The sequence below is a fragment of the Lucilia sericata genome, unplaced genomic scaffold (genome assembly GCF_015586225.1).
Source record: "Lucilia sericata isolate MDLA Ls3-8-SP2 unplaced genomic scaffold, ASM1558622v1 Contig000189F_arrow, whole genome shotgun sequence".
NCBI lineage: Eukaryota > Metazoa > Arthropoda > Insecta > Diptera > Calliphoridae > Lucilia > Lucilia sericata.
This window is the reverse complement of record NW_023994217.1, coordinates 486,822-510,265: the sequence shown is the minus strand read 5'-3', so window position 1 is coordinate 510,265 and position 23,444 is coordinate 486,822. Positions and strand designations below refer to the sequence as shown.

The following is a 23,444-nucleotide window of genomic DNA, read 5'->3' as shown; positions in this document are numbered from 1 at the left end:
ATATACAATTTGGTACAAGTATTGCTCTTATATACAAAAATATTACCGTGATAACCGTAATTTTTTTCCGATCGGTCCATAATTAGTCATAGCTTCCATACAAGGTCCCCAACCGAAAATCATTTAAACGGTCCATTTTCATTTCTGGCTTAAAAATACGTGAACATTTATGAAATTTGATATAAGAAACGTTTATGGAAACTTAAATCTTCCTACCGAATTTCAAGCGGAAAGTTCGGTAAAATGCGATTACAGCGATGCTATTCGATGTAAACATGTTTATATGAACTAAAATCGGTCTAAAAAATTTTATGAAAAACGATCAGTTAAATTAATGAGTAATCATGATGTTAGGGGAGCATTCCTTTTATGACATACGGTTTGATGGTGGGTATTTGAAATTCGGCATAGCCGAATATAACACTCTTACACATAACTCATTGCCAAATATTGATATCCATACATTTAGCACAAATATTGCTCTTATATACATAAATGAAACTATACAATTTTTTCACGATCGGTCCTTATTTGGTCATAGCTCCCATACAAGGTCTCCTCCAGAAAATCACTTAAGTACACAATATTCGTTACCAAATAATAATATAGATACAGAATTTAGCCAAAGTTTTGTCGTAATATACATTAATGTTACTGTAGAATTTTTTTACGATCGGACCATAATTGGTCATAGCTCCCTTACAAAGTCCTCTTACGAAAATCTATTAAACACACATTACTCTTTACCAAATAAAGCTATTGATACAAAATTTGGCACAAGTATTATATTTCAAGATTTTTGCACGATCGGTCCCATACAAGGTTCCCTTCCGAAAATCACTTAAACACAGATTACTTATTACTAAATTACGATATATATACAAAAATTTACTGAAATAGAGCTTTTATGTACAGAAATGTTACTTAAAGAATTTTTTTTGAACGGTCTATAATTGGTCATATCCCCCATACTAGGTCCTGCCCCGAAAATCACTTTAACCGTATTTAACTAGTTGCATTATCAATTTGTGTAGAACAATATTCACCCTTATTATGTATGTCGTTGTCGACGACGTTATCAATTTGTAGTCGTTGTCACTTCAAATCGACGTCGACATCACGTCGACGCTATTTCGGTATTTTCTAAGGCTGTTGCGTTGATGTCGACATGTTATCGATAATTTAAATTAAATAAATATCATCTCTATTAATTTCGTGACATTTGTTGCATTTTATTTGAATTTTATCTGTATCAAAAATGTTTTTTATGTCGGAAAGTGAAAGTTCAAGTGACGGAGAAAATAAAAAAAACCTAAAGCTTCAAAGAAAAATCTTGAGGCAAAGATCGGAAATCTTTAAATTGCCGGATAGTAAGTACGTAATCAACATTTTCTTATAAGCTGGTGAGTATTTCCAAAATCGAAAAAGGTACTTAAATTTTATTTTATTACAGATTTGTTGAATATTTTCGCTTAAACAAATCGGCGTTTAAATTTGTTTTGGAAAAAATAGAGCCCTTAATGAAGAGTGGAATACGATCAACCTTTATATCCAACACGCAACGACATTGCGGTTTTTGGCGCAAGGATCGTACCAGTTAAGTGTTGGCAATGACTTCAATCTTGGATTATCACAATCCACAACTTCTTTAGTTTTGGAAGAGACTTTAGACATTTTGCAAAGGGTCATATGCCCACTATTTATTAAATTTAAGATGACAGAAGTAGAAAAGGCTGAAGCTAAATTAGAGTTTTTTGAGAAAACTGGATTTCCGGGAGTTATTGGCTGCGTAGATGGAACGCACATTAAAATTTTAGCTCCTAGTAAAGAGTTTCAAAATCTTTATTACAATAGGAATGGATTTTTTAGCCTAAACGCCATGATAGTAAGATAAATTTTGACATGTTCATAATAATTGATAATATTTATAATTCTTTTAGATTTGTGATCACAAAATGAGAATTAGATTTTTAGATGCTCGATATGCTGGACCATCTCATGAGTTCTACGTCAACGTTACGATGCTGGTGAGAGAAATTGTTGGCTTTTAGGTAATATTAAAAAAAGTCATATTGTGAATAATATTCTTATTGGATTTTGTAAAAAAAAAAATATTTTTAATACATGTAGGTGATGCTGGCTACCCTCTTGAGCCATATTTAATGACACCTTATCGGTCCACTACAGAAGGCAGTGCTGAAGCACTATTCAACAACAAACATGCTAAGACCAGAAATATTGTAGAAAGAACAATTGATGTTCTTAAAAATCGTTTTCGCTGTTTACTTGGAGCTCGCCAGCTTCATTATAAACCTGCAAAAGCAACAAAAATTGTAAACGTTTGTGCGGCATTATATAACGTATGTATAGAATATCACACTGATATTGGAAACGACTCGGGGATTATAAATAATTCGGAAAATATGAGTGATAATTTTGAAGTTGATCACACCGAAAATTCACAAAATACTGAAGCTTCAGAGATAAGAGAACAAATAAAAGCAAGTTTTCTGTAAATGAAATTCAGTCTTTTTATTATAATGTATATTAAAAACTAGATAAAAATTCATTTTTATAAAAAATAATAAAGGAAGAAATAATTAAAATCTAAGACCTCCAATTCTTTTGTTTTTATTTCCATTTTAATCTTCTTTAGTTTCATTTCAAATTCAAATAATTGCTCGTCCCTTTGGTGTTGCCTTTCCATCATTTTAATTTTTTTTGTTCAATCTCCCACAGCTTTCGCTGATACCAACTTGACTCTTTCATGGCATTTTTTATATCGGTCATAGTATTAGAGATTTCACTGAATATTTTTTTTTTTTTTTTTGCTTCTTCCAATGGTGATAGTGAAAATTGTTTAAACGTTCCGCCGCCCGTTGCGTTTACTTCGGCTTTATTCTGAGCCAATTTCTTTTTCACTTTACATTTAAAATCTCTCCACACCTAAAAATATATTGCGCATTAAAAAAATTAAATAAAATAAATTTATTGATTACCTTTTGCCAACAATCGCTATCTGAAATAGGTGGCCGAATAGAGTTCAGCTTAACTGCGATTTGTTCCCAATCGTTTTTAAAATTAGTTGGATTTGTGCCTCTACTAAACCCCTTTGCCAAGCATGGATTTTTTTCCAGTTCCGACATTAGGGTTTCAAATTGCTTTCCGTTGGTAATTTTTATTTTTTTCTCCATTTTTAATTAATTCAAACTTTATTTTATTAAATTTACCGACACCAATTTTAAATTTTTGTAAGAGTCGTCGCCAAATCCCGTGTCGACAACACGACATTGTCGATTCAACACGACATTGACTTTAAAGCGCCTTACAAAATTGCAAATTATTGTCAACAGCAGTCAATTGTTATCGATAACGACAATGCAAATACCATTTTTAAGTCGTCGACGCGACTTTGTGTCGACAACGACATACATAATAAGGGTATATCTTTCACACACATGCATGCATGTAAATTATTAAATGTCGCTAAAGCATATCTTAGGAAGCTATAAAAATATAAAAGAAAATGGCGTTTGTAATGTTCAATAAATCTTGAAATTGTAACAGATTTGAGCTGTTTAAATCTTGAGGTTTTTCTTATTTAAGACCTCATATACCCATCATCAAACCGTATGCCATAAAATTTGGCAGGGAGTTTTTATCTCATATAAAACTTATTGATGTTAAATTTCATGGCTATAGTTACACTTTGTATGGGGGCTATCCCAAAACGTGGACCAATATGGCCCATTTTCAATACCGAACATACCTTGCCTATAGAGAATATTTCTGGTTCAACCCTCTAGCTCATTCCGTTCGGTCTCTATCGTGTTTTCAACAGACAGACGGACAGACGGACGGACATGGCTAGATCGACTTTTGTGGGTCTATGACAAATATTTCGATGTGTTGCAAACGGAATGATAAAATCAATATACCCCCATCTTTTTGATGGTATAGGTTCTTGTATTGGTTTTCCTTTACTTATTACGCATTATTATTGTTCAAATTACTTGAACATGTTTTTATACCCTCCACCACCATCAGTGGTGATAGAGAGTATACATTAGTTTGTCATTCCGTGTGTAACACCCAGAAATATTCCTGTGACACCCAACAAAGTATATATATATATATATATATATATATATATATATATATATATATATTCCAGGCCCTTATGAAATTTTGAGTCGATTTAGCCATCTCCGTCTGTCTGTCTGTCTGGTTAAAAGACGCTCACGTTAATACTAAGCAAATGAAATCAACCAAAGTCACTGAAAATATTCAATGGTATCCTAAGCATTTCTTTATTGAAAATCAGAAAAATCAGTTCACAACTTAAAAAGTTATGAGTACAAATTTCAGACTACCTCGAAAAAAATTACCACCATCAGTGGTGATAGAGGGTATATATAAGTTTGTCGTTCCGTGTGTAACACCAAGAAATTTAAGACCCAACAAAGTATATATATTCTGGGTCCTTATGAAACTCTGAGTTGATTTAGCTATGTCCGTCTCTCTGTCTATCTGCCTAAAACACGCTCACGTTAAAATGAAGCAATAGAAATTCACGAAATTCACCTAAAACATTCTTTATTATCCGGTACAGTTTCTTATTGAAAATCGGTTCACGATGTAAAAAGTTATGAGTAAAAATTTCAGACCACCTCGAAAAAAATAACGATTTTCCCAATTCTTAAGTAGTTTTCTCAGAAAATACAGAAGATAATTCGATGAATTTAGTCACAGATTATTGTTATACCCTTCACCTTCGTGAGAAGGGTATATATAAGTTTGTCATTCCGTTTGTAATTTCTATAATATAATTTTCCGACCCTATAAAGTATATATATTCTGGATCCTTATAGAAAGCGTAGTCGATTTAGCCATGTCCGTCTGTCTGTCTGTCTGTGTGTATGTTAAAATCAGTTTTCAGAAGACCCCAGATATCTGCGAGATCCGAATTTTAAATAATTCTTTTGGAAATACGACCGAATAGAACAATATTTAAAATCAGCCCAATCGGCCCATAAATAATGAAGATAGGAGTAAAAATCCGAGACCACCTCTGAAAATTTCATGAAAAATTTACATTTTTCGTGCACAAAACGGTAATTTTTTTGTTATTTGTTATTGTAATTCATGTTTATAAACACAAAGCAAAGAATGAACATCACGTTACGTTGTTATTGGCTAGAAACATGAAATTAAGTATGTAGAGCCTGCATTAAGCGAGAACACATTAAAGGGTACTTTTCGTTCTACAAAAGGTACTTTTTGAATTTTCTTTAATATTGAACCAATAAACATGAAATTAAGTATGTAGAGCCCGGATTAGGCCAGAACCCATAAAAAGGGACTTTTTGGTACTTTTTCGTTCTACAAAAGGTACTTTTTGAAATTTCTCTAATATTGAATATAGAAACATGAAATTAAGTATGTAGAGCCCGGATTAGGTAGAATACATTAAAGGTGAATTTTTGGTACTTTTTCCTTTTACAAAAGGTACTTTTTGAATTTTTTATAATATTGAACCTCGAAACATGAAATTTAGCATGTAGGCCTTGATTAGGAAATAACCTATAAAAAAATAAAATTATGTATGTAGAGCCCGGATTAGGTCAGAACACATAAAAGAGGACTTTTTGGTACTTTTTCGTTCTACAAAAGGTACTTTTTGAATTTTCTCTAATATTGAACATAGAAACATGAAATTAAGTAGGTAGAACTCTGATTAGGCGAGAACACATAAAACGGGACTTTTTGGTAATTTTTCGTTCTACAAAAGGCATTTTTTGAATTTTCTATAATATTGAACATAGAAACATGAAATTTAGCATGTAGAACCTTGACTAGGTAAGAACATTGAAGTCATTTCCGTTTTCACTTATGTTTCTGTGAATTTGTTTGGCTTTCTCTTTCAACATCAACCCACTTACATGGAGGTTTTTATTCCGCATGCAAATAAACCACTTATAGAGCGATTTTTCCATTTTTGGAAGCTCTGAAGATCGTAATGTTTTGCGTTTTCCTGGTCCATAAACGTATTGTTCACAAATTTCAAAACATTGTCTTTTTTTATTTTTTTATTGAACATATCGTTGATTTTGCAACTTTATACTTTTTACTTAACACTGTAACACTCGATCCTTTTCTAAATAACTACATTACCTACAATACTCATTACCAAAATTTGAAAATATTTTACTGCGAAAACTCAACAAATACCAGCTGAAGAACGAAAAAGTACCAAGCGGACCTCTTTTATAGGTTCTTATTTACTCCGGGCTGTAAATGCCTAGTTATATGTTTCTAGGTTCAATATTATAGAAAATTCAAAAAGTACCAGTTGAAGAACGAGAAAGTACCAGAAAGTCCCCTTTTCATACCCTCCACCACCATCAGTGGTTATAGAGGGTATATATAACTTTGTCATTCCGTATGTAACACCCAGAAATATTCATCTGAGACCCAACAATGACCTTATGAAATTCTGAGTCGATCAAGCTATGTCCGTCCGTCTGTCTGTATAAAACATTCTCACGCTAACACGAATCAACAGAAATTAACGAAATTCACCCAAAATATCTATTATTGTCCTAGGCAGTTTGGTATTGAAAATGAGCAAAATCGATTTACATCGGAAAAATCTAAATTTGAAAAAACTCCGAAAAAATTAAGCATTTTTTACATATTCTAATGTAATTTTCACAAAAACTGTGCAATATAACTCCATGAAAATCATCACACATTTGTTTCTATACAAGTGCTTTATTATTGCTGAAAATTGGTGGAATCGGTCCACAATTTCATATACCTACCATACAAATGTACATATTCCCGGAAATTAAGTTTTTTGTTAATAACTTCCGTTTGAATACACACATATTACCTTTGTATACAGAAATGTTATTTTAAAATTTTTCATGATGGGTCCATATTTGGTCATAGCTCCCATACAAGGTCCCTTCCCGAAAATCACTTAAAAGCACATAACTCATTTCTAAATTGAAATATCGATACAAAATTTGGTGCAAGTATTGCTCTTATATACAGAAATGTTACTGTGAAAATTTTTTCCGATCGGTCCATAATTTGTCCTGTCTCCCATACAAGGTCCCCTCCAGAAAATCACTTTAACGCAACTAACTCATTACTAAATTAAGATATCCATATACAATTTGGTACAAGTATTGCTCTTATATACAAAAATATTACCGTGATAACCGTAATTTTTTTCCGATCGGTCCATAATTAGTCATAGCTTCCATACAAGGTCCCCAACCGAAAATCATTTAAACGGTCCATTTTCATTTCTGGCTTAAAAATACGTGAACATTTATGAAATTTGATATAAGAAACGTTTATGGAAACTTAAATCTTCCTACCGAATTTCAAGCGGAAAGTTCGGTAAAATGCGATTACAGCGATGCTATTCGATGTAAACATGTTTATATGAACTAAAATCGGTCTAAAAAATTTTATGAAAAACGATCAGTTAAATTAATGAGTAATCATGATGTTAGGGGAGCATTCCTTTTATGACATACGGTTTGATGGTGGGTATTTGAAATTCGGCATAGCCGAATATAACACTCTTACACATAACTCATTGCCAAATATTGATATCCATACATTTAGCACAAATATTGCTCTTATATACATAAATTAAACTATACAATTTTTTCACGATCGGTCCATATTTGGTCATAGCTCCCATACAAGGTCTCCTCCAGAAAATCACTTAAGTACACAATATTCGTTACCAAATAATAATATAGATACAGAATTTAGCCAAAGTTTTGTCGTAATATACATTAATGTTACTGTAGAATTTTTTTACGATCGAACCATAATTGGTCATAGCTCCCATACAAAGTCCTCTTACGAAAATCTATTAAACACACATTACTCTTTACCAAATAAAGCTATTGATACAAAATTTGGCACAAGTATTATATTTCAAGATTTTTGCACGATCGGTCCCATACAAGGTTCCCTTCCGAAAATCACTTAAACACAGATTACTTATTACTAAATTACGATATATATACAAAAATTGACTGAAATAGAGCTTTTATGTACAGAAATGTTACTTAAAGAATTTTTTACGATCGGTCTATAATTGGTCATATCCCCCATACTAGGTCCTGCCCCGAAAATCACTTTAACCGTATTTAACTAGTTGCATTATCAATTTGTGTAGAACAATATTCACCCTTATTATGTATGTCGTTGTCGACGACGTTATCAATTTGTAGTCGTTGTCACTTCAAGTCGACATCACGTCGACGCTATTTCGGTATTTTCTAAGGCTGTTGCGTTGATGTCGACATGTTATCGATAATTTAAATTAAATAAATATCATCTCTATTAATTTCGTGACATTTGTTGCATTTTATTTGAATTTTATCTGTATCAAAAATGTTTTTTATGTCGGAATGTGAAAGTTCAAGTGACGGAGAAAATAAAAAAAACCTAAAGCTTCAAAGAAAAATCTTGAGGCAAAGATCGGAAATCTTTAAATTGCCGGATAGTAAGTACGTAATCAACATTTTCCTATAAGCTGGTGAGTATTTCCAAAATCGAAAAAGGTACTTAAATTTTATTTTATTACAGATTTGTTGAATATTTTCGCTTAAACAAATCGGCGTTTAAATTTGTTTTGGAAAAAATAGAGCCCTTAATGAAGAGTGGAATACGATCAACCTTTATATCCAACACGCAACGACATTGCGGTTTTTGGCGCAAGGATCGTACCAGTTAAGTGTTGGCAATGACTTCAATCTTGGATTATCACAATCCACAACTTCTTTAGTTTTGGAAGAGACTTTAGACATTTTGCAAAGGGTCATATGCCCACTATTTATTAAATTTAAGATGACAGAAGAAGAAAAGGCTGAAGCTAAATTAGTGTTTTTTGAGAAAACTGGATTTCCGGGAGTTATTGGCTGCGTAGATGGAACGCACATTAAAATTTTAGCTCCTAGTAAAGAGTTTCAAAATCTTTATTACAATAGGAATGGATTTTTTAGCCTAAACGCCATGATAGTAAGATAAATTTTGACATGTTCATAATAATTGATAATATTTATAATTCTTTTAGATTTGTGATCACAAAATGAGAATTAGATTTTTAGATGCTCGATATGCTGGACCATCTCATGAGTTCTACGTCAACGTTACGATGCTGGTGAGAGAAATTGTTGGCTTTTAGGTAATATTAAAAAAAGTCATATTGTGAATAATATTCTTATTGGATTTTGTAAAAAAAAAAATATTTTTAATACATGTAGGTGATGCTGGCTACCCTCTTGAGCCATATTTAATGACACCTTATCGGTCCACTACAGAAGGCAGTGCTGAAGCACTATTCAACAACAAACATGCTAAGACCAGAAATATTGTAGAAAGAACAATTGATGTTCTTAAAAATCGTTTTCGCTGTTTACTTGGAGCTCGCCAGCTTCATTATAAACCTGCAAAAGCAACAAAAATTGTAAACGTTTGTGCGGCATTATATAACGTATGTATAGAATATCACACTGATATTGGAAACGACTCGGGGATTATAAATAATTCGGAAAATATGAGTGATAATTTTGAAGTTGATCACACCGAAAATTCACAAAATACTGAAGCTTCAGAGATAAGAGAACAAATAAAAGCAAGTTTTCTGTAAATGAAATTCAGTCTTTTTATTATAATGTATATTAAAAACTAGATAAAAATTCATTTTTATAAAAAATAATAAAGGAAGAAATAATTAAAATCTAAGACCTCCAATTCTTTTGTTTTTATTTCCATTTTAATCTTCTTTAGTTTCATTTCAAATTCAAATAATTGCTCGTCCCTTTGGTGTTGCCTTTCCATCATTTTAATTTTTTTTGTTCAATCTCCCACAGCTTTCGCTGATACCAACTTGACTCTTTCATGGCATTTTTTATATCGGTCATAGTATTAGAGATTTCACTGAATATTTTTTTTTTTTTTTGCTTCTTCCAATGGTGATAGTGAAAATTGTTTAAACGTTCCGCCGCCCGTTGCGTTTACTTTGGCTTTATTCTGAGCCAATTTCTTTTTCACTTTACATTTAAAATCTCTCCACACCTAAAAATATATTGCGCATTAAAAAAATTAAATAAAATAAATTTATTGATTACCTTTTGCCAACAATCGCTATCTGAAATAGGTGGCCGAATAGAGTTCAGCTTAACTGCGATTTGTTCCCAATCGTTTTTAAAATTAGTTGGATTTGTGCCTCTACTAAACCCCTTTGCCAAGCATGGATTTTTTTCCAGTTCCGACATTAGGGTTTCAAATTGCTTTCCGTTGGTAATTTTTATTTTTTTCTCCATTTTTAATTAATTCAAACTTTATTTTATTAAATTTACCGACACCAATTTTAAATTTTTGTAAGAGTCGTCGCCAAATCCCGTGTCGACAACACGACATTGTCGATTCAACACGACATTGACTTTAAAGCGCCTTACAAAATTGCAAATTATTGTCAACAGCAGTCAATTGTTATCGATAACGACAATGCAAATACCATTTTTAAGTCGTCGACGCGACTTTGTGTCGACAACGACATACATAATAAGGGTATATCTTTCACACACATGCATGCATGTAAATTATTAAATGTCGCTAAAGCATATCTTAGGAAGCTATAAAAATATAAAAGAAAATGGCGTTTGTAATGTTCAATAAATCTTGAAATTGTAACAGATTTGAGCTGTTTAAATCTTGAGGTTTTTCTTATTTAAGACCTCATATACCCATCATCAAACCGTATGCCATAAAATTTGGCAGGGAGTTTTTATCTCATATAAAACTTATTGATGTTAAATTTCATGGCTATAGTTACACTTTGTATGGGGGCTATCCCAAAACGTGGACCAATATGGCCCATTTTCAATACCGAACATACCTTGCCTATAGAGAATATTTCTGGTTCAACCCTCTAGCTCATTCCGTTCGGTCTCTATCGTGTTTTCAACAGACAGACGGACAGACGGACGGACATGGCTAGATCGACTTTTGTGGGTCTATGACAAATATTTCGATGTGTTGCAAACGGAATGATAAAATCAATATACCCCCATCTTTTTTGATGGTATAGGTTCTTGTATTGGTTTTCCTTTACTTATTACGCATTATTATTGTTCAAATTACTTGAACATGTTTTTATACCCTCCACCACCATCAGTGGTGATAGAGAGTATACATTAGTTTGTCATTCCGTGTGTAACACCCAGAAATATTCCTGTGACACCCAACAAAGTATATATATATATATATATATATATATATATATATATATATATATATTCCAGGCCCTTATGAAATTTTGAGTCGATTTAGCCATCTCCGTCTGTCTGTCTGTCTGGTTAAAAGACGCTCACGTTAATACTAAGCAAATGAAATCAACCAAAGTCACTGAAAATATTCAATGGTATCCTAAGCATTTCTTTATTGAAAATTAGAAAAATCAGTTCACAACTTAAAAAGTTATGAGTACAAATTTCAGACTACCTCGAAAAAAATTACCACCATCAGTGGTGATAGAGGGTATATATAAGTTTGTCGTTCCGTGTGTAACACCAAGAAATTTAAGACCCAACAAAGTATATATATTCTGGGTCCTTATGAAACTCTGAGTTGATTTAGCTATGTCCGTCTCTCTGTCTATCTGCCTAAAACACGCTCACGTTAAAATGAAGCAATAGAAATTCACGAAATTCACCTAAAACATTCTTTATTATCCGGTACAGTTTCTTATTGAAAATCGGTTCACGATGTAAAAAGTTATGAGTAAAATTTTCAGACCACCTCGAAAAAAATAACGATTTTCCCAATTCTTAAGTAGTTTTCTCAGAAAATACAGAAGATAATTCGATGAATTTAGTCACAGATTATTGTTATACCCTTCACCTTCGTGAGAAGGGTATATATAAGTTTGTCATTCCGTTTGTAATTTCTATAATATAATTTTCCGACCCTATAAAGTATATATATTCTGGATCCTTATAGAAAGCGTAGTCGATTTAGCCATGTCCGTCTGTCTGTCTGTGTGTATGTTGAAATCAGTTTTCAGATGACCCCAGATATCTGCGAGATCCGAATTTTAAATAATTCTTTTGGAAATACGATTGAAAAGAACGCTATTTAAAATCAGCCCAATCGGCCCACGCTATTTAAAATCAGCCCAATCGGCATGTTTATACAAAACAATAAACAAACAAAAACAAAACGGTAAATTTTTTGTTATTTGTTATTGTAATTCATGTTTATAAACACAAAGCAAAGAATGAACATCACGACACGTTGTTATTGGCTAGAAACATGAAATTAAATATGTAGAGCCTGCATTGAGCGAGAACACATTAAAGGGGACTTTTTGGTACTTTTCGTTCTACAAAAGGTACTTTTTGAATTTTCTATAATATTGAACCTAGAAATATGAAATTTAGCATGTAGGGCCTTGACTAGTTGAGAACCTATAAAAGGGGGCTTTTTGGTACTTTTTATACCCTACACCACTTTAGTGGGGAGGGTATATTGGATTTGTGCTGATGTTTGTAACATATAAAAATATTCGTCCTATATCCACCTTAAAGTATACCAATCGGCTTAGAATCGTTTTCTGAGTCGATTAAGCTATGTCCGTCCGTCTGGCTGTCCATGTAAACCTTGTGCGCAAGGTACAGGTCGCAATTTTCAAGGTAATTGGATGAAATTTGGCACGCACGTTTTCTTTGACCTAAGGACGAAGCCTATTGAAAATGGTTAAAATCGGTCCATTATTTCACCTAGCCCCCATAGAACAGAACCCCCCGAAAAGGGCTTCTGATCTCATAATTATGTTAAATATACAGATATATCGATAAAATACGGCACAACTAAGTTTTATAGAAGTCTTGATAACCCTGCCAAATTTCATAAAGATCGGGCCTCATTTGACCCTAGCTCCCATACAAAGTCCCCTTCAGAAAATTACTTGAATGTCCCAAATTAACTTATAAACACAAATATCGCGATGAAATTCAGCACAATAAAATATTATGTAAATATAAATATATTCAAAAAATTTTATCGGGCTTGGTCCATATTTGCCCCTAGCCCCCATATAAAGCCTCTTTCAGAAAATTAGTTTTTCATCCATAAAATGCTTAAATGTATCGGAACAAGGGGATATTGAAGATAAATGCTTTATTATGAAAAATAAATCACATTTAATATTCATAACTGGTGTAGGGTATCATATGGTCGGCCACGCCCGACTATACTTTCTTACTTGTTTGTTATACAAAAGGTACTTTTTGAATTTTCTATAATATTGAGCTTAGAAACATGAAATTTAGCATGTAGGACCTTGACTAGGTAAGAACCTATAAAAAGGGACTTTGTGGTACTTTTTCGTTCTACAAAAGGTAGTTTTGGAATTTTCTATAATATATTAAACCTAGAAACATGAAATTTAGCAGAACGGCCTTGATTAGGTAATAACCTATAAAAAGGGTATTTTTGGTACTTTTTCGTTCTACAAAAGGTACTTTTTGTATTTTCTATAATATTGAACCTAGAAATATGAAATTAAGTATGTAGAGCTCGGATTAGGCCAGAACACATAAAAGGGGACTTTTTGGTACTTTTTGGTTCCACAAAAAGTACTTTTTGAATTTTCTTTAATATTGAATATAGAAACATGAAATTTACACGTATATCCTTGACTAGGTAAGAACCTAGAAAAATGGACTTTTTGGTACTTTTTCCTTCTACAAAAGGTACTTTTTGATTTTTTTATAATATTGAACCTAGAAACATGAAATTTAGCATGTAGGCCTTGATTAGGAAATAACCTATAAAAACATAAAATTAAGTATGAAGACCCCGGATTAGGTCAGAACACATAAAAGAGGACTTTTTGGTACTTTTTCGTTCTACAAAAGGTACTTTTTGAATTTTCTCTAATATTGAACATAGAAACATGAAATTAAGTAGGTAGAACTCTGATTAGGCGAGAACACATAAAAGGGGATTTTTCGGTGCTTTTTCGTTCTACAAAGAGTACTTTTTGAATTTTCTATAATATTGAACATAGAAACATGAAATTTAGCATGTAGGACCTTGACTAGGTAAGAACATTGAAGTCATTTCCGTTTTCACTTATGGTTTTGTGAATTTGTTTGGCTTTCTCTTTAAACATCAACCCACTTACAGGGAAGCTTTTATTCCGCATGCAAATAAACCACTTATAGAGCGATTTTTTCAAACGTATTGTTCACACATTTCAAAATATTGTCTTTTTTTATTTTTTATTGAACATATCGTTGATTTTGCAACTTTATACTTTTTACTTACACTGTAACACTCGATCCTTTTTTAAATATTCCAAAATTTCGCATTTTTCATTTAAGGATAACAACTTTCGACTGTTTTTAGACATCACTAATTTTAAAAATAAATTCACGAACCTACCGCATAAAGCTACTAGCATTAAATACCATTAAAATAATGTCATACTATGGTATTTATTAATTCGGGGATCCCAAAATTAAAAATAAATGCTTATACAAATTAAAAAATCTCCAAAAGTTAAAAAAATTGTTTACTATTTAGAGCCATTAAACTTTGTTCACTATTTAGAGAGCCCATATAAAAAACTGTTCACAGTAGGGGATAGTTCATTATATTGGATGTTCACATTACTGTAATTATATTACTAAACACCACTCATTACCAAAAAATGTGTGAAATAACTACGTTACCTACAATACTCATTACCAAAATTTGAAAATATTTTACTGGGAAAACTCAACAAATACCAGCTGAAGAACGAAAAAGTACCAAGCGGACCTCTTTTATAGGTTCTTATTTACTCCGGGCTGTAAATGCCTAGTTATATGTTTCTAGGTTCAATATTATAGAAAATTCAAAAAGTACCAGTTGAAGAACGAGAAAGTACCAGAAAGTCCCCTTTTTATACCCTCCACCACCATCAGTGGTGATAGAGGGTATATATAACTTTGTCATTTCGTATGTAACACCCAGAAATATTCATTTGAGACCCAACAATGACCTTATGAAATTCTGAGTCGATCAAGCTATGTCCGTCTGTCTGTATAAAACATTCTCACGCTAACACGAATCAACAGAAATTAACGAAATTCATTCAAAATATCTATTATTGTCCTAGGCAGTTTGGTATTGAAAATGAGCAAAATCGATTTTCATCGGAAAAATCTAAATTTGAAAAAACTCCGAAAAAATTAAGCATTTTTTACATATTCTAATGTAATTTTCACAAAAACTGTGCAATATAACTCCATGAAAATCATCACACATTTGTTTCTATACAAGTGCTTTATTATTGTTGAAAATTGGCGGAATCGGTCCACAATTTCATATACCTACCATACAAATGTACATATTCCCGGAAATTAAGTTTTTTGTTAATAACTTCCGTTTGAATACACACATTTAAAATTTTTCATGATGGATCCATATTTGGTCATAGCTCCCATACAAGGCCCCTTCCCGAAAATCACTTAAAAGCACATAACTCATTTCTAAATTGAAATATCGATACAAAAATCACTTTAACGCAACTAACTCATTACTAAATTAAGATATCCATATACAATTTGGTACAAGTATTGCTCTTATATACAAAAATATTACCGTGATAACCGTAATTTTTTTCCGATCGGTCCATAATTAGTCATAGCTTCCATACAAGGTCCCCAACCGAAAATCATTTAAACGGTCCATTTTCATTTCTGGCTTAAAAATACGTGAACATTTATGAAATTTGATATAAGAAACGTTTATGGAAACTTAAATCTTCCTACTGAATTTCAAGCGGAAAGTTCGGTAAAATGCGATTACAGCGCATCGGTCTAAAATTTTTATGAAAAACGATCAGTTAAATTAATGAGTGATCATGATGTTAGGGGAGCATTCCTTTTATGACATACGGTTTGATGGTGGGTATCTTACACATAACTCATTGCCAAATATTGATATCCATACATTTAGCACAAATATTGCTCTTATATACATAAATGACACTATACAATTTTTTCACGATCGGTCCATATTTGGTCATAGCTCCCATACCAGGTCCCCTCCAGAAAATCACTTAACCCATTTACAGCCAATCAAAAAGTACAAGTTAAATTTTTGAAACTTCAAGGTATATTTATTTTCAACAATGCAAAAAAGCAGAAACGTAAAAAAAATGCTAAAAAATATTAATAATTTGGACATTAGAGGGAATTTCCGTTTTTATGTAGCTCGCGTTTTTTAACGGCTTAGAGCTGTCACAGAAACTAGAAACAGAGTGAAATGGCAGACACGGGCATTACTATGTTATCAGATTATTTTTAGACCGTCTGTTTCAAATTAATAACTGGCATACTTTGTTTAAAAAATTATAACAAATTTATTTTATAACATGTTTTTAGTATATTTTTGGCCACTGAAGTTTAATAGATTATTACAACAATAACAATGAATTTAGTTAAATTGTTTTATTTTATATTTATTCTGAGCACTTTCCTCTACTCAGTAATGCAAAAATAAATAAACCAGAGTTAACCTTTTTTTAATACAGCCTTAAAAATTAAGTGTTCCCAAATTGGCACAGCGACCGTAAATGGGTTAAGTACACAATATTCATTACCAAATAATAATATAGATACAGAATTTAGCCAAAGTTTTGTCGTTATATACATTAATGTTACTGTAGAATTTTTTTACGATCGGACCATAATTGGTCATAGCTCCCATACAAAGTCCTCTTAAAGGGGCCTTTGGTACTATTTCGTTCTACAAAAGGTACCTTTTGAGTTTTCTATAATATTGAACATAGAAACATGAAATTTAGCATGTAGGACCTTGACTAGGTAAGAACCTATAAAAAGGGACTTTGTGGTACTTTTTCGTTCTACTAAAGTACTTTTTGTATTTTCTATAATATTGAACATAGAAACATGAAATTAAGTACGTAGAGCCCGGATTAGGCCAGAACACATAAAAGGGGCCTTTTTGGTACTTTTTCCTTCTACAAAAGGTACTTTTTGAATTTTCTTTAATATTGAACCAAGAAACATGAAATTAAGTATGTAGAGCCCGGATTAGGCCAGAACACATAAAAGGGGACATTTTGGTAATTTTTTGTTCTACAAAAGGCATTTTTTGAATTTTCTATAATATTGAACATAGAAACATGAAATTTAGCATGTAGGACCTTGACTAGGTAAGAACCTATAAAAAGGGACTTTTTGGTACTTTTTCGTTCTACAAAAGGTACTTTTTGAATTTTCTATAATATTGAACCTAGAAACATGAAATTATGTATGTAGAGCCCGGATTAGGTCAGAACACATAAAAAGGTTTTTTTTTGGTACTTTTTCCTTCTGCAAAAGGTACTTTTCGAATTTTTTATAATATTGAACCTAGAAACATGAAATTTAGCATGTAGGGCCGAAACTTCTCTATCAAACTTTATGTGGATCGGTCCATAATTTACCCTACCCCCCATATAAGGTCCCCTTCAAAACATTACTTAAACGATCATTAGTGGCTTAAAAATACGAGTAAAGCGATGAAATTCCACCCAAGAAGTTCCTTGCGAACCAAAATCTGTTAACCATGTGGATCGGTCCATAATTACCTTACCTATAAGATCCCCTTCAGATAATTAATTTAATGCTCATTACTGGCTTAAAAGTACGAGTATAGATATGAAATTCGACAAGTTTCTTACGAACCAGAACCTCTCTACTGACTTTTGTGAGAAGCTGCATATGATTGACCGCCATATAAGATCCCCTTAAGAAAATGAAATGAAAGCTTATTACTGGCTTACGAGTTAAAATCTCTCTACCAAATGTATTGAGGATCGGTCCATAAGAAAATTACTTTAACGATCATTGCTGACTTAAAAATTCGTGAACAGTTATGAAATTTTATATAAGAAACATTTATAGGAACGTAAATCTTCCTACCAAATTTCATTCGGAAAGTGTCGGGAAGTGATATTCGATGTAAAGATGTTTTATATAACCCAAAATTGGTCTAAATAAGTAGTATATCTATTGGGTTTCTGGCATATGGGATGACTTTTTGGGATGCATTTTTTGGGAGGATTTTTTTTAGAATTTGTGTGAGAAGATTTAATTTTGAGTTTTATAATTTTATGTAAATTGTGTGGTATGTTTTGTTTCCTCTCTTTTTAAGTTGTTTGTATTAGTGTTAATAGAGAAACATCTTATTGAGTTTTTTTTTAAATTAAATATATTTGGATGAAATGGGAAGGCAGAAAATGAAATGAAAGGGCAATTATTGATTTTGTTTTCAATGAAGAAGAAAATGAAATGGGAAAGCAATAGTTGTTTTTGTTTTCAATGAAGAAGAAAATATTTTTATGAAATTTGAGGATGTAAGTAGTTTTTTATAAAATTGTGAACTTGCAGAAGGGAAGAAATTATTTTTTACTGAAAATTGAGAATGTATAATAATACATACATACATATGTAATAATGTTAAAAGCCCAAACAAAAATTGTTTAACAGGTAGACAATTTTTTGTGGTTTTTAATTTTTAACATGGAGGCAATATAGAATTCTTTTAAAATTATAAAATGGCTCAATGTTTAAATATGCAACCTAAATTAAGATTTTCTCAAATTGAAATTTTAATGAGAAATTACTAGAGAAATTTTTTGGGAGTAAGTTTTTGGGAGGATTTGTTTTTGGGAAGAAAATTTTCTGTGGAAAATTGCAAGTTGATTTTTAGGGGACGTATATTTTTTTAAGAATTTGTGTGAGAAAATTTATTTGGTTTGTGTTCCTCTTTTGAGAGTAAGTTGTTTTTATGAAATTGAGAATCAATGAATTTATTTTTGAAAAATTTTTAGAAAAGCAATAAAACACACTTAAAATTGTTAACAAAAAAAAATTTATTTATTTACAAAAATAAAAACTATTTATAATGTTATTATAGAATATGACAAATAAAAAATTAACATTTCAATTTATTTGAGTTAAGTAATAATTTTTGTCTGTTTCAGATATAAAACTAAATAACAATACTTTACTACTTTAGGCGAACTGGCCAAAAACGGTTATAGGACACGTCATCAATGTATACTGGACACATTGGAAGGTTATACACATTCATCGAACGTGCCTGATCGCATACCAGACACTGAATATGTCGGAAACTTTGAAACGCTAATCCCAGATAGAATGTCTTGGTCAAGCGGAACATTAGAGCAAATACCAGTGGCGCCCACAGGGCTTAATATATTTACCGACAGCCAGAAGGCAATTTGTGCGATATCAGGTGATAGAATTAAATCTAAGACCGTATTGGATTGTAAGAAAGCTTTAACTGAATACTCTCCCAGAGGTAAGGTTCATATCATATGGGTACCAGGCCACTCGGGAGTAGTCGGCAACGAAAGGGCGAATGTAATAGCTTTATGTAAGAGCTCGATGTAGTTAACCTGACAAACGCAAAACCATTCGACGCAACAAAAGCTGAATTAAAAATATGGATGAGAGAATCCCATAAGGCCTCTTGGAATAATGAAACGGTGGGTAGAACCACAAAGATTCTATGGGGTGACCCTGATGAGAGCAAGACGAGAAATCTTCTCGTCTTGGACGTGCGGATTCAGACGAATGTAGAGCATGTGGAGAGGACAGTGAAACTCTGGAGCACTTTCTTTGCCATTGTCAGGCAATCGTCGAAGTTAGATCCAAGTATCTTGGAAGTGATGTTATTCCGGAAATAACATTCTTAACCAACACCGATTGGAAGATTCTTAGGAATTACGTCCAGGAAACTGAGTTTCTGAACATGGAAAAATAATGCATTCAGTGAACAATTTTTTTTTTTTTTTTTCTTTCTTGAATTGGAGAGCACAACAGGCCCGATAGTGGCCTAGGTGTATTTCTTCGGATTTGATGTAGCATACATCCTCCTATCAACCTAACCTAACCTAAATAACAATTTTAAATCAGTAATTTTTTCATTTTGAATTTTTTCTTTTCTCCTAACGATACTTAAATCTGTTTCAAAAATATTTAACGGTGTTGGTAATTGATTTCGGGAACCTTTTTTATTATATTTGCTGTTTAGAAAGTAGGCTGCAAAATTGAGTTTTTAAATTTTATTGTAAATAAATTATTTTGGTTATATTGAAGAAGTTTTATTTTAGTAAATGGAAGAACCGAGAAATGTAATTGGTTAGATATCTTAGAAAAATTCTTAAAATCTAAAAATTGCATTTCTACAATCTTAAGTTTAATCTTATTTGTTTTAAAATTTTTCAAATAATTAACGAGTGACAAAATACTATGAATTTCTAAACGTTTCATATATTTGTCTAAAGCACTGTCAACGCAATCGACTTCTTGGATTTGTGAATGACCAGGCTCAGAAAATTTTTGAATAATACTTTTGACCTGTAAATGGTCTGACAAAAATTGCCTTTTATTATCAGAACAGTATTGGCTATAAGGTAGTGCTGTGGTATTTTTCCGTCCAAAAAAGTAATGTACATACAAAAATATTTCTGGAATGCATCTAAATGAAAGTAAATTAGAACATTATTCTTTACTTTAAATTTCAACATAGATGAGAAACAGATTAAAATTTTAATTTTACTCATTAAATATTCAAATCAATTTTTCTTAAGACGACTTTTTCGATTATGCTGATCTTGTAGTATATGAGCGATATGTATTTATTTAGTTTTATTTGTAAAATACAACAGTATTCTATACATTAAGAAGAACTCCAAATAATTACTTATAACAGAAGAATATATTAAAAAATATTAGTATTAAACAATTTTAACTCTATATTGAGCAAAATTTTCAGCACAAATCAATTTCAAGATTTTGTATTGAAATTTTGCTCTATATGCCATTAATTGGCTTATAGAGCAAAATGACACAAAAAAGTTCTGTTTTGATGGATATAGAGCAAACCAGAAACGCTATATCTCAGCAACCAGACGAGATAGCCGAAAACGGATTGCAGATTTGAAAAATTTGAAAAAGCCTATAGTGGCGTCCTTAACTCAAAATTGTCAAAATGGCGTATAGAGCACTTAAACACCCGGGCGACGATATACTATGAGAATTATATATCATGTTCTTTAGTATTATAAATGTAACTCATAACAATTGATCCAACTCCCTCAAATATATCGGTATCAACACAAAATTTTGTACATACAAATATAATAGGAATAGAAATCATACTACTAACGTAGATCTCAGTCGGTCCACAATTGGTCATAGCTCCCATGTAAGGTCCACTTCCAAAAATCATCTAAACACACGTATTTCATTGACAAATAAAGTTTTGTGATAAAATTCGAGCTGAATATGTTTTGTGTACATACAAATCATTCTACCAAATTTCTTTTCGGATCGGTCCATTATTAGTCATAGCTTCCATATAAAGCCCACTTCTGGAAATCACTTAAACGCACATATTTATTTGTCAAATAAAGGTATCTTGATAAATTTCGTCACAAATATGTTTCGTCTATATATGAATCACCTTACGAAATTTTTTTTCGGATAAGACCATATGGTCATAGCTCCCATATAGGGTCCACTTCCGAAAATCATTTAAACGCATATGTTTCATATCGGTATAAAATTCAACTTGAATATGTTTTGTATATGTATAAATCATTCTAACAATTTTTCCCCGGATCGGTCCATTATTGGTCATAGCTGCCATATAAGGCTCTCTTCCGAAAATCATTTAAACTTACATATTTCATTGTTAAATAATGCTATCATGATAAAATTCGACACAAATATGTTTTGTGTACATACAAATCATTCTACCAAATTTCTTTTCGGATCGGTTCATTATTTATCGTAACTCCCATACAAGGCCCACTTCCAGAAATCACTTAAACTCACATATTTAATTGTCAAATAAAGGTATCTTGATAAGGCCATAATTGGTCAAAGCTCCCATATAGGGTCCACTTCCGAAAATCATTTAAACGCATATGTTTCATTGATAAATAAACCTATCGGTATAAAATTCAACTTGAATATGTTTTGTGTACGTATAAATCATTCTATCGATTTTTTCCCGGATCGGTCCATTGTTGGTCATAGCTCCCATATAAAGCTCTCTTCCGAAAATCATTTAAACTCACGTTTTTGGTCAGTTCAGAAGGTATACTAATGAAAATCACTTAATACCACTTAATTCGTTATTAGATGATTATATCCGGATAAAATTTAAAATGAGTATGTTCTGTGTATAGATAAATCATTCTATTAAAATGTTTTCGAAATGGCCTATTAATATAAATTTATCTTTACCTATGGTGGAGCGCGTTTAAGATTCGGCATGGCCAAATATAGCATTCTAACTTGTTTTTTTTTCAAGGTTTTTTTTTTACTCATAACTTTTTACGCCGTGAACCGATTTTACTGATTCTCAATACCAAACTGTACCGGATAATAAAGAATGTTTTGGGTGAAATTTCGTGAATTTCTATTGCTTCATTTTAACGTGAGCGTGTTTTACACAGACAGACGGACATAGCCAAATCTACTCAGAATTTCATAAGTATCAAGAATATATATACTTTGTTGGATTTCAGATGAATATATCTTGGTGTTACACACGAAATGACAAAGTTATTTATACCCTCTGTCATCACAGATGGTGGTGGAGGGTATAAAAATGAATCAATTTGCTCTGAGGCATGGTCAACTTTTTTTGTTCGTACAGTTCCTTGTAAGACTTAAGGCCTATAGTTATTGACTTTTTTGTTGACTCAACTCTTTCTTTCCATGTTATCTAAATTTATAGTATAACCTGGAAAATTGGCCATTAGTAGCAGCGCTTTATGCGATAAATTATTTGTTTTGCAGTATTTTTTTTTCTATTTCTGGGCAAAAATGTATTTTGAACCAATCATTAAATAAATTAGAAATCATCCAAGCCTTTTTTTTTGACATCCGCACTACCGGAAGATTTTCTTTTGAAATGTTTTTCATAGCCCTTGGAGTTTCAGACTTATATACCAACTAGCTGCGTGTACCCGGCGTTGCCCGGGTTTCTTATTTATAATATTTTATATAATATTATTCTATCTGTAATGACTATACTTTTTTTAAATAGATGTCAAAATTTAGCTTATAAAATTTAAGAAGCTTTTTTCCAGAAATTATACTGAAATCAGCATTTTCAATCACTGGTGGGGAACTAATTACACTTTCAAATTAGTTGTTTTAATTTTTCCACGTGCAGTAGATTATAAGAACTGTTCAGTTTAAATTTGGTCACACTTTACTTTGAATTGTAGTGCCCCTGGTGTAAAGAGGCAAAAGGCTTCGGGGCATTTTATTAACTACAAAAATACGTAGCATTAAGCA

The 23,444-nt window shown here is 31.9% G+C and overlaps 1 protein-coding gene and 2 pseudogenes across 1 annotated transcript in view; 2 read left to right on the top strand and 1 right to left on the bottom strand.

Annotated features, from left to right (window-relative positions):
• The window catches only part of LOC119601780 (glutamate receptor ionotropic, kainate 1-like), a 405,267-nt gene that overhangs the window by 26,994 nt on the left and 354,829 nt on the right, over positions 1-23,444 (bottom strand). The window lies entirely within an intron of this gene.
• On the top strand, positions 1,956-2,600 carry LOC119601778 (annotated as a pseudogene).
• Positions 9,125-9,769, top strand: LOC119601777 (annotated as a pseudogene).